At 54.7% G+C, this 12,129-nt stretch overlaps 1 protein-coding gene across 3 annotated transcripts in view; it reads left to right on the forward strand.

Annotated features, from left to right (window-relative positions):
• Nucleotides 1–12,129, forward strand: part of LOC147710034 (H-2 class I histocompatibility antigen, Q7 alpha chain-like) — a 343,677-nt gene that overhangs the window by 48,746 nt on the left and 282,802 nt on the right. The window lies entirely within an intron of this gene.

Here is a 12,129-nt window from a genome sequence, read left to right on the forward strand (position 1 = left end):
GCCCCATGGTTCACCGACGAACTCAAGAGCTCCAAGAAGAACTGCAGAGCCCTCGAGAAAGCCTGGAGAAGGGAGCCAACACCGGACAACATGACCACCCTCAAGCTCGCCACCCGGAAGCACCATCAACTGATCCACGCCACCAAGAAAACAGCATTCAAGGACCGGCTGGACAACAACGCACACAACTGCAAGGAACTCTTCAACATCGTGAAAGAGCTCTCCAACCCCAACGCCGGAAACAACGACATCACCCCCTCGCAAGACCTCTGCAACTCCCTCGCCTCCTACTTCCACAACAAGATCGCTGACATACACAACAGCTTCAGCCCACAAACAACGCTCCCAATGACCGCACCAACGCCCCCCACCACCACCCTCAGCGCCTGGACCCAGATCAGCACGGAAGACACCATCTGCACGATGAACTCTATCCACTCCGGATCTCCGACCGACCCCTGCCCCACCACGTCTTCAACAAGGCCGACGCTGTCATCGCACCCCACCTGCGGGACATCATCAACACCTCCTTCGATACCGCCACCTTCCCTGAGAGCTGGAAGCACGCCGAACTCAGGAATTACCGCCCCATCTCGCTCCTCCCGTTCCCAGCCAAAGTCATCGAGAAGACCGTCAACAAGCAGCTGGCCGTCTTCCTCGAGACGAATGGATCCCTCGACCCCTCACAGTCTGGCTTCCGAGCCAACCACAGCACCGAGACCGCCCTCATCGCTGCCACCGATGACATCCGAGCCCTGCTGGACAACGGTGAAACAGCGGCCCTCATCCTCCTAGACCTCTCCGCGGCGTTCGACACTGTTTGCCACCACACCCTAGTGCAGCGCCTCAGCAACATCGGAATCCAGGAGAAGGCCCTGGAGTGGATCATCTCCTTCCTCGCTGGAAGGACACAGAGAGTCCGCCTACCACCATTCATATCTGCAGCCACGGAAGTCATCTGCGGCATTCCTCAGGGCTCCTCGCTCAGCCCTACCCTCTTCAACGTCTACATGAGCCCCCTTGCGGCCATCGCACGCCAACACAACCTCAACATCATCTCCTATGCCGACGACACCCAGCTGATCCTCTCCTTGACCAACGACCCCGCCGCCGCCAGAACCAACCTCCACGAAGGGATGAAAGACGTAGCCGAGTGGATGACGACCAGCCGCCTGAAACTGAACTCAGACAAGACGGAAGTCCTCATCCTGGGCTCCTCGCCCTCCGCCTGGGACGACTCCTGGTGGCTCCCTGCCCTGGGCACCGCACCCAAACCGACAGACCACGCACGCAACCTGGGCTTCATCCTGGACTCCTCCCTCTCCATGGCCAGGCAAGTCAACTCCGTCTCCGCGTCCTGTTTCAACATCCTGCGCATGCTACGGAAGATATTCCGGTGGATTCCCCACCGAGACCAGGAAGACGGTCACCCAGGTCACCCAGGCCCTCGTCACCAGCCGACTGGACTACGGCAAACGCCCTCTACGCCGGAACCACAGCCAAGCTCCAGAATAGACTCCAGCGGATCCAGAACGCCTCAGCCAGACTCATCCCCGACATCCCCCGACGCAGCCACATCTCCGGACATCTGAGAGACCTGCACTGGCTCCCCGTCAACAAGAGAATCACCTTCCGTACCCTCACCCACGCACACAAAGCCCTACACGACCAAGGCCCGAGCTACCTCAACAACCGCCTCAACTTCTACGCTCCCAAACGCCCCCTCCGATCGACCAACCACGCCCTCGCCACCGTCCCCCGCATCCGAAGAGCGACAACAGGAGGAAGGTCCTTCTCCTACCTGGCCGCCAAGACCTGGAACACCCTCACAACCGACCTCCGCCTGACCCAAGACCACCTCTCCTTCAGGAAGAAACTCAAGACCTGGCTGTTCGAGCAGTAGCGGAACCCCCCCTCCCCCCTCCCCCCCCCCCCCCCCAAGCGCCTTGAGACCCTCCGGGTGAGTAGTGCGCTCTATAAATGCCTTGATTGATTGATTGATTGTTAGTATTCCTATTCGTATGACACCTTACTCGACATGTTTTGATAATGCTATGCCAAAGTTAGCATTTGACCACGAGGTTCATAATGCACTTAAGAGTATATGGTATAGCGTTATCATGGAACAGCTATTAGGACTTGGTTCCGCAAGCTGCAAACGGGCTCAGCTCATGCTAGAGCACCATCTCACATAATTCCAAGCACTCTGCCTTCAGGATTGATAAGGCCTTCCATAGGAGTGACTGATAGGAATATATGTGTCCATTTTAGGGTTAGATATAGGAATACTATATCTAAAGCAAAGGGTGATTACACCACCTTGCCCCAGCTGTCGTGCAGCCAGTTGTGTCAGATTTGGGTGGCCAGCCAGGGGTGCCATAATACATGCTGCAGCCCCTGGTAGGCCCTGGGTGCACCTATGCCCTGGGTACCTAAGGTACACTGTACAGGGGCTGATAAGGTGACTCGGTATCCAATTAGATAAGTACCTAGGGTACATGGAATCCATTTTACAGAGAGAGCAGAGGGCCTGGGGTCCTGAATAGTAGGGCCCCAGGTCAACTAAGTCGAAAAACCAGCAAAACACCAGGCAAAAAGTTGGAGGCAACCATAGTCAGATATCCACCTTCCTACATTCCTCACGAAGGTTGGTTTTGGCTGTGTGGGGGTCCTTGGTGAGGGAGAGTATCAGCTGGGTGTCATCGGCGTAGGAGAGGATGTTGAGGTCGTGCCGACGGGCGACGTGGGCGAGCGGTGCCATGTAGATGTTAAACAGGGTTGGGCTGAGGGATGAGCCCTGGGGTACGCCGCAGATTATCTTGGTGGCTTCGGAGCGGAAGGGGGGGAAGGCGGACGCTCTGTGTTCTGCCGTAGAGGAAGGAGGTGGTCCAGTCCAGGGCCTTCTCTTGGATCCCAGCGTTGTGGAGGCGTGTTCGTAGTGTGTGGTGACAGACTGTGTCGAAGGCGGCTGATAGGTCCAGGAGGATGAGGGCCGCCGTTTCTCCGTTGTCCAGCAGGGACTTGATGTCATCGGTGGCGGCGATGAGGGCAGTCTCGGTGCTATGGTTGCTGCGGAACCCGGACTGGGAAGGGTCCAGGATGTTGTTCTCCTCGAGGTAGCGGGTCAGTTGTTTGTTGATGGTCTTCTTGATGACCTTTGCCGGGAACGGGAGCAGGGAGATGGGCTGGAAGTTCTTGAAGCCCTTGGGGTCCGCCTTGGGTTTCTTGAGTAAGGCGTTGATCTCGGCGTGCTTCCAGCTCTCAGGGAAGGTTGCTGTCTCGACGGAGGTATTGATGACTTTCCGGAGATGGGGTGCGATGGATGTGCTGGCTTTGTTGAAGATGTGGTGTGGGTATGGATCTGACGGAGATCCGGAGTGGATGGTGTTTATGATCTTGATGGTGTTATCGTCGTTGATGTTGGTCCAGTAGAGCAGGCGGTTGGTGCGGATGGTGGTCGTGGGGGCGGAGGTCTCAGTGGTTGTCGGGGCGGTCGTGGCGTTGAAACTGTTGTGGATGTCTGTGTCTGTGATTTCTCCTGTCCTCAAATGTTGATCTAACCTGATTATTGCAGGCAGCCCACGTTAATTTAAAAGGGATAAGCCAGGGATCCGACCAAGTCACAGGTAAAGGATCCTCTGCCTGTAGTGTATGGTCATTTGTGAAAAGTAGATCAAAAGTGTGGCCAGCCCCATGCGTTGGTAGTAATACCTTTTGAAACAGGTTTAGACCCTTGAGGGTATCAGCCAGCTGAACCGCTAAGGGGCAGTTGTCGTTGTCCATATGGACGTTAAAACCACCAAGTACAGTGAGTTTAGTATGTCTTAGTGAGAGGTCAGCAATGGTATCTTACAACTTTTGCCAATGGGCAGCTGGTGCATTCGGGGGTCTATAGACCAAGTGTCCTGCCATAGAGGAGATCGTAGAGAAATTAATACAGAAGGTCATGGCCTCAATTGGCCCGGTATCTTCAATTCTCTTACACAATATCTCCCAGCCTTCTCGCATAATCACGGCAAGGCCGCCGCCTAGTCTGTTGCCAGTCCTATCAGCTTTGGTCATTCTGTATCCTACAGGAACGGCCAGAGATGTGTCTGGGTTCGAGCTCTCTCTCAGCCAAGTTTCAGTTAGAAACAAGACGTCCTAATCATTGGTCTTGAGAGTGAGCCAAATATCACTCGCTTGTTTAGGGAGGGATCTACAGTTAATAAGGTACGCCCTGATAGAAAGCCTGGAACTAGATTTGAACGTGGATACAATATTCAACGCACCCGCAGGATTATTGATATGCCCCCTCCATGTAGATGTGTCATATCCAGTTTGAAAGGGCAAGTCCTACAATGTAGCTCTTAATGGCAACGCTCCTTATCCCCCGCCAGCCCAAAATCAAAACACGTAGGCCTTATACATCCCAGTGTTAAGATGGCAAGTATCTGCTCTCTGGTCCAAACAATCCTAACTAGAGGAGAACAACGAGCAGCGTGGCTGGCGCTGGCGCGATCCGGACGCGGGTGGGCGCAGACGAGCGCCGCGCCCGCTGCGCGCGTCCGCTGCCTGCTCGCGCCAGCCTCCGCATTTATGGAATAAGCGGCTGAACAACTAGCCCGCTGACCGCACTTCCCAAAATTGCGGCTTGCTATACAACCCCCAGCGTAGTAGCAGTTCTAGCGAAAGCGCATGTGCAAGGGCGCTAATCTTTGCAGAATACAGCGTAGGGGTAAACTGATAAAAAATACTAATATTGTTCTGCACAGTGCATACTTATGGGTCATTGAACCACAATAAAATTGGAATGAATGAATGAGCGAACGAACGAATGAATGAATAAGCAGCTTCTTTATGATCAGTGTCCTTGGGGCCGAGTTTTTAAAATTGGCTGTCAGACTCTGCTCTTCATGACTCCGCCCCTCTTGACTCCACCCTATTTCTCCTGCCACACCTTGACCCCCTCCCCCTGTCCCGTTAGGGATTCCTGGAGTATTATTCTCTGATTTCAGCTCTGTGCATTCAGCGCATAGCAGGTCACACTTGGCCATTAATCCTTGCAGAGTCGATAAGAGAGTGATTTAAGTGGGGGGCTCTCTCTGCTTGTGGCTTCTTACCCTTCTCCTGCTTGCTCAGAGGTAGACGCGTTGGTACAGATGTCAGACTCTGTTTTTCTTGACTCCGCCCCCTTTACTCCACCCTGTTTCCCCGATCACAGCTTGTCCTCCAGGTGTGGACTCCCAGAGTATTATTTTACGATGCCCGCTCTGTACATTCATCTTTTTCACCTGCAGGCATTGGGTTAAAGGGACAGCATGGCACAGTGGGCCTTTAATCCTTATAATAATCCCATATTTGTAAAGCACAACTACTCACCCCTAAGGGCCTCAATGCGCTGGGGTCCGTCGGGGAGATTCAGTGAGCTATTGCTCAGGGTCACATGGTGCTGAGCTGCCGCCAGTGCCGAGGATCAGACCGTGAGCCCGAGTCAGCCACCCTGGCCGCTGCGCCACACCTCTGTGGGATCGATAAGAGAGTGGTTTACCTAGAAAGCTCTCTCTGTATTGGGGGGAGGTTGTTCTTACCCTTCTAGGAGAGTTTGTACAGAGCTGAGGGGTGGGGCCAAGTCATGGGGATATATCTAGTTCCCCCACCATCAGCGTTAGAAGGGCGGCGGTTACACCATAGAAGGGGCGTGGTTATATAAATAAAAAATTCTGCAGCATCATCACCGCCTGGAACCGTGGAGATATAGAACTACCCCCCCATCACTCCCCTTTCGCTTGTTTCCCAACCCCCCCCCCAGCACCACCAACTAGGGGGCATAGAGGCGGTAGAAGGCTAGTGTGAACACTGCGGGAAGAGGGGGCAGTGTTGCGGGAGAGGCAGTATTATAAATGTGGGGGGAAACTTTAATGCATTTCCATGCAAGGTATTTTGTCCTATTCCACCCCCGCCCAGCCTTGCACTCATTCCTCTGTCTCTCCTTGTGAGGTATAATCCTCCCTCCAGCCTTGCACTCATTCCTCTGTCTCTCCTTGTGAGGTATAACCCTCCCACCCACCCCCAGCCTTGCACTCATTCCTCTGTCTCTCCTTGTGAGGTATAACCCTCCCCCAGCCTTGCACTCATTCCTCTGTCTCTCCTTGTGAGGTATAACCCTCCCCCCAGCCTTGCACTCCTCCCCCTGTCTCTCCTTGTGAGGTATAACCCTCCCCCCTCCCCCAGCCTTGCACTCATTCCTCTGTCTCTCCTTGTGAGGTATAACCCTCCCACCCACCCCCCAGCCTTGCACTCATTCCTCTGTCTCTCCTTGTGAGGTCTAACCCCCTCCCCCACCCCCAGCCTTGCACTCATTCCTCCGTCTCTCCTTGTGAGGTATAACCCTCCCCCCCAGCCTTGCACTCATTCCTCTGTCTCTCCTTGTGAAGTATAACCCTCCCCCAGCCTTGCACTCATTCCTCTGTCTCTCCTTGTGAGGTATAACCCTCCCTCCAGCCTTGCACTCATTCCTCTGTCTCTCCTTGTGAGGTATAACCCTCCTCCCAGCCTTGCACTCATTCCTCTGTCTCTCCTTGTGAAGTATAACCCTCCCCCCCAGCCTTGCACTCATTCCTCTGTCTCTCCTTGTGAAGTATAACCCTATCCCCTAGCCTTGCACTCATTCCTCTGTCTCTCCTTGTGAGGTATAACCCTCCTCCCAGCCTTGCACTCATTCCTCTGTCTCTCCTTGTGAAGTATAACCCTCCCTCCAGCCTTGCACTCCTCCCCCTGTCTCTACTTGTGAGGTATAACCCTCCCTCCAGCCTTGCACTCATTCCTCTGTCTCTCCTTGTGAGGTATAACCCTCCCACCCACCCCCCAGCCTTGCACTCATTCCTCTGTCTCTCCTTGTGAGGTATAACCCTCCCCCCAGCCTTGCACTCATTCCTCCGTCTCTCCTTGTGAGGTATAACCCTCCCTCCAGCCTTGCACTCCTCCCCCTGTCTCTCCTTGTGAGGTATAACTCTCCCCCCAGCCTTGCACTCATTCCTCCGTCTCTCCTTGTGAGGTATAACCCTCCCTCCAGCCTTGCACTCATTCCTCTGTCTCTCCTTGTGAGGTATAACCCTCCCACCCACCCCCCAGCCTTGCATTCATTCCTCTGTCTCTCCTTGTGAGGTCTAACCCCCTCCCCCACCCCCAGCCTTGCACTCATTCCTCAGTCTCTCCTTGTGAGGTATAACCCCCCCCTAGCCTTGCACTCATTCCTCTGTCTCTCCTTGTGAAGTATAACCCTCCCCCAGCCTTGCACTCATTCCTCTGTCTCTCCTTGTGAGGTCTAACCCCCTCCCCCACCCCCAGCCTTGCACTCATTCCTCTGTCTCTCCTTGTGAGGTATAACCCCCCCCTAGCCTTGCACTCATTCCTCTGTCTCTCCTTGTGAAGTATAACCCTCCCCCAGCCTTGCACTCATTCCTCTGTCTCTCCTTGTGAGGTCTAACCCTCCCCCCAGCCTTGCACTCATTCCTCTGTCTCTCCTTGTGAGGTATAACCCCCCCCCTAGCCTTGCACTCATTCCTCTGTCTCTCCTTGTGAAGTATAACCCTCCCCCCAGCCTTGCACTCATTCCTCCGTCTCTCCTTGTGAGGTATAACACTCCCCCCTCTCCCCAGCCTTGCACTCATTCCTCCGTCTCTCCTTGTGAGGTATAACCCTCCCCCCAGCCTTGCACTCATTCCTCTGTCTCTACTTGTGAGGTATAACCCTCCCACCAGCCTTGCACTCATTCCTCTATCTCTCCTTGTGAGGTATAACACTCCCCCACCCCCAGCCTTGCACTCATTCCTCTGTCTCTCCTTGTGAGGTATAACCCTCCCCCCAGCCTTGCACTCATTCCTCCGCCTCTCCTTGTGAGGTATAACCCTCCCCCACAGCCTTACACTCATTCCTCTGTCTCTCCTTGTGAGGTATAACCCTCCCCCCAGCCTTGCACTCATTCCTCTGTCTCTCCTTGTGAGGTATAACCCTCCCACCCAGCCCCGAGCCTTGCACTCATTCCTCTGTCTCTCCTTGTGAGGTATAACCCTCCCCCAGCCTTGCACTCCTCCCCCTGTCTCTCCTTGTGAGGTATAACCCTCCCCCCAGCCTTGCACTCATTCCTCCGTCTCTCCTTGTGAAGTATAACCCTCCCCCCAGCCTTGCACTCATTCCTCTGTCTCTCCTTGTGAGGTATAACCCTCCCCCCAGCCTTGCAATCATTCCTCTGTCTCTCCTTGTGAGGTATAACCCTCCCCCCAGCCTTGCACTCATTCCTCTGTCTCTCCTTGTGAGGTATAACCCTCCCCCCAGCCTTGCACTCATTCCTCTGTCTCTTCTTGTGAGGTATAACCCTCCCCCCAGCCTTGCACTCATTCCTCTGTCTCTCCTTGTGAGGTATAACCCTCCCCCCAGCCTTGCACTCATTCCTCTGTCTCTTCTTGTGAAGTAGAACCCTCCCCCCAGCCTTGCACTCATTCCTCTGTCTCTCCTTGTGAGGTATAACCCTCCCCCCAGCCTTGCACTCATCCCTCTGTCTCTCCTTGTGAGGTATAACCCTCCCCCCAGCCTTGCACTCATTCCTCTGTCTCTCCTTGTGAGGTATAACCCTCCCCCCGCCCCCCCCAGCCGTGCACTCATTCCTCTGTCTCTCCTTGTGAGGTATAACCCTCCCCCAGCCTTGCGCTCATTCCTCTGTCTCTCCTTGTGAGGTATAACCCTCCCCCAGCCTTGCGCTCATTCCTCTGTCTCTCCTTGTGAGGTATAACCCTCCCCCAGCCTTGCGCTCATTCCTCTGCCTCTCCTTGTGAGGTATAACCCTCCCCCCAGCCTTGCACTCATTCCTCTGTCTCTCCTTGTGAGGTATAACCCTCCCCCCAGCCTTGCACTCATTCCTCTATCTCTCCTTGTGAGGTATAACACTCCCCCAGCCCCAGCCTTGCACTCATTCCTCTGTCTCTCCTTGTGAGGTATAACCCTCCCCTAGCCTTGCACTCATTCCTCTGTCTCTCCTTGTGAAGTATAACCCTCCCCCCAGCCTTGCACTCATTCCTCCGTCTCTCCTTGTGAGGTATAACACTCCCCCCTCTCCCCAGCCTTGCACTCATTCCTCCGTCTCTCCTTGTGAGGTATAACCCTCCCCCCAGCCTTGCACTCATTCCTCTGTCTCTACTTGTGAGGTATAACCCTCCCACCAGCCTTGCACTCATTCCTCTATCTCTCCTTGTGAGGTATAACACTCCCCCACCCCCAGCCTTGCACTCATTCCTCTGTCTCTCCTTGTGAGGTATAACCCTCCCCCCAGCCTTGCACTCATTCCTCCGCCTCTCCTTGTGAGGTATAACCCTCCCCCACAGCCTTACACTCATTCCTCTGTCTCTCCTTGTGAGGTATAACCCTCCCCCCAGCCTTGCACTCATTCCTCTGTCTCTCCTTGTGAGGTATAACCCCCCCCTAGCCTTGCACTCATTCCTCTGTCTCTCCTTGTGAAGTATAACCCTCCCCCCAGCCTTGCACTCATTCCTCCGTCTCTCCTTGTGAGGTATAACACTCCCCCCTCTCCCCAGCCTTGCACTCATTCCTCCGTCTCTCCTTGTGAGGTATAACCCTCCCCCCAGCCTTGCACTCATTCCTCTGTCTCTACTTGTGAGGTATAACCCTCCCACCAGCCTTGCACTCATTCCTCTATCTCTCCTTGTAAGGTATAACACTCCCCCACCCCCAGCCTTGCACTCATTCCTCTGTCTCTCCTTGTGAGGTATAACCCTCCCCCCAGCCTTGCACTCATTCCTCCGCCTCTCCTTGTGAGGTATAACCCTCCCCCACAGCCTTACACTCATTCCTCTGTCTCTCCTTGTGAGGTATAACCCTCCCCCCAGCCTTGCACTCATTCCTCTGTCTCTCCTTGTGAGGTATAACCCTCCCACCCAGCCCCGAGCCTTGCACTCATTCCTCTGTCTCTCCTTGTGAGGTATAACCCTCCCCCAGCCTTGCACTCCTCCCCCTGTCTCTCCTTGTGAGGTATAACCCTCCCCCCAGCCTTGCACTCATTCCTCCGTCTCTCCTTGTGAAGTATAACCCTCCCCCCAGCCTTGCACTCATTCCTCTGTCTCTCCTTGTGAGGTATAACCCTCCCCCCAGCCTTGCAATCATTCCTCTGTCTCTCCTTGTGAGGTATAACCCTCCCCCCAGCCTTGCACTCATTCCTCTGTCTCTCCTTGTGAGGTATAACCCTCCCCCCAGCCTTGCACTCATTCCTCTGTCTCTTCTTGTGAGGTATAACCCTCCCCCCAGCCTTGCACTCATTCCTCTGTCTCTCCTTGTGAGGTATAACCCTCCCCCCAGCCTTGCACTCATTCCTCTGTCTCTTCTTGTGAAGTAGAACCCTCCCCCCAGCCTTGCACTCATTCCTCTGTCTCTCCTTGTGAGGTATAACCCTCCCCCCAGCCTTGCACTCATCCCTCTGTCTCTCCTTGTGAGGTATAACCCTCCCCCCAGCCTTGCACTCATTCCTCTGTCTCTCCTTGTGAGGTATAACCCTCCCCCCGCCCCCCCCAGCCGTGCACTCATTCCTCTGTCTCTCCTTGTGAGGTATAACCCTCCCCCAGCCTTGCGCTCATTCCTCTGTCTCTCCTTGTGAGGTATAACCCTCCCCCAGCCTTGCGCTCATTCCTCTGTCTCTCCTTGTGAGGTATAACCCTCCCCCAGCCTTGCGCTCATTCCTCTGCCTCTCCTTGTGAGGTATAACCCTCCCCCCAGCCTTGCACTCATTCCTCTGTCTCTCCTTGTGAGGTATAACCCTCCCCCCAGCCTTGCACTCATTCCTCTATCTCTCCTTGTGAGGTATAACACTCCCCCAGCCCCAGCCTTGCACTCATTCCTCTGTCTCTCCTTGTGAGGTATAACCCTCCCCCACCCCCAGCCTTGCACTCATTCCTCTGTCTCTCCTTGTGAGGTATAACCCTCCCCCCAGCCTTGCACTCATTCCTCTGTCTCTCCTTGTGAGGTATAACCCTCCCCCAGCCTTGCACTCATTCCTCTGTCTCTTCTTGTGAAGTAGAACCCTCCCCCCAGCCTTGCACTCATTCCTCTGTCTCTTCTTGTGAGGTATAACCCTCCCCCCAGCCTTGCACTCATTCCTATGTCTCTTCTTGTGAAGTAGAACCCTCCCCCCAGCCTTGCACTCATTCCTCTGTCTCTCCTTGTGAGGTATAACCCTCCCCCCAGCCTTGCACTCATTCCTCTGTCTCTCCTTGTGAGGTATAACCCTCCCCCCAGCCTTGCACTCCTTCATCTGTCTCTCCTTGTGAGGTATAACCCTCCCCCAGCCTTGCACTCCTCCCCCTGTCTCTCCTTGTGAGGTATAACCCTCCCCCAGCCTTGCACTCATTCCTCGGTCTCTCCTTGTGAAGTTTAACCCTCCCCCCCAGCCTTGCACTCATTCCTCAGTCTCTCCTTGTGAGGTATAACCCTCCCCCAGCCTTGCACTCATGCCTCTGTCTCTCCTTGTGAGGTATAACCCTCCCCCCAGCCTTGCGCTCATTCCTCTGTCTCTCCTTGTGAGGTATAACCCTCTCCCACCCCCAGCCTTGCACTCATTCCTCTGCCTCTCCTTGTGAGGTATAACCCTCCCCCCAGCCTTGCACTCATTCCTCTGTCTCTCCTTGTGAGGTATAACCCTCCCCCCAGCCTTGCACTCATTCCTCTATCTCTCCTTGTGAGGTATAACACTCCCCCAGCCCCAGCCTTGCACTCATTCCTCTGTCTCTCCTTGTGAGGTATAACCCTCCCCCACCCCCAGCCTTGCACTCATTCCTCTGTCTCTCCTTGTGAGGTATAACCCTCCCCCCAGCCTTGCACTCATTCCTCTGTCTCTCCTTGTGAGGTATAACCCTCCCCCCAGCCTTGCACTCATTCCTCTGTCTCTTCTTGTGAAGTAGAACCCTCCCCCCAGCCTTGCACTCATTCCTCTGTCTCTTCTTGTGAGGTATAACCCTCCCCCCAGCCTTGCACTCATTCCTATGTCTCTTCTTGTGAAGTAGAACCCCCCCCCCAGCCTTGCACTCATTCCTCTGTCTCTCCTTGTGAGGTATAACCCTCGCTTTCCCAGCCTCGCACTCATTCCTC

The sequence above is a fragment of the Lissotriton vulgaris genome, chromosome 5 (genome assembly GCF_964263255.1).
Source record: "Lissotriton vulgaris chromosome 5, aLisVul1.2, whole genome shotgun sequence".
NCBI classification, from domain to species: Eukaryota; Metazoa; Chordata; class Amphibia; order Caudata; family Salamandridae; genus Lissotriton; species Lissotriton vulgaris.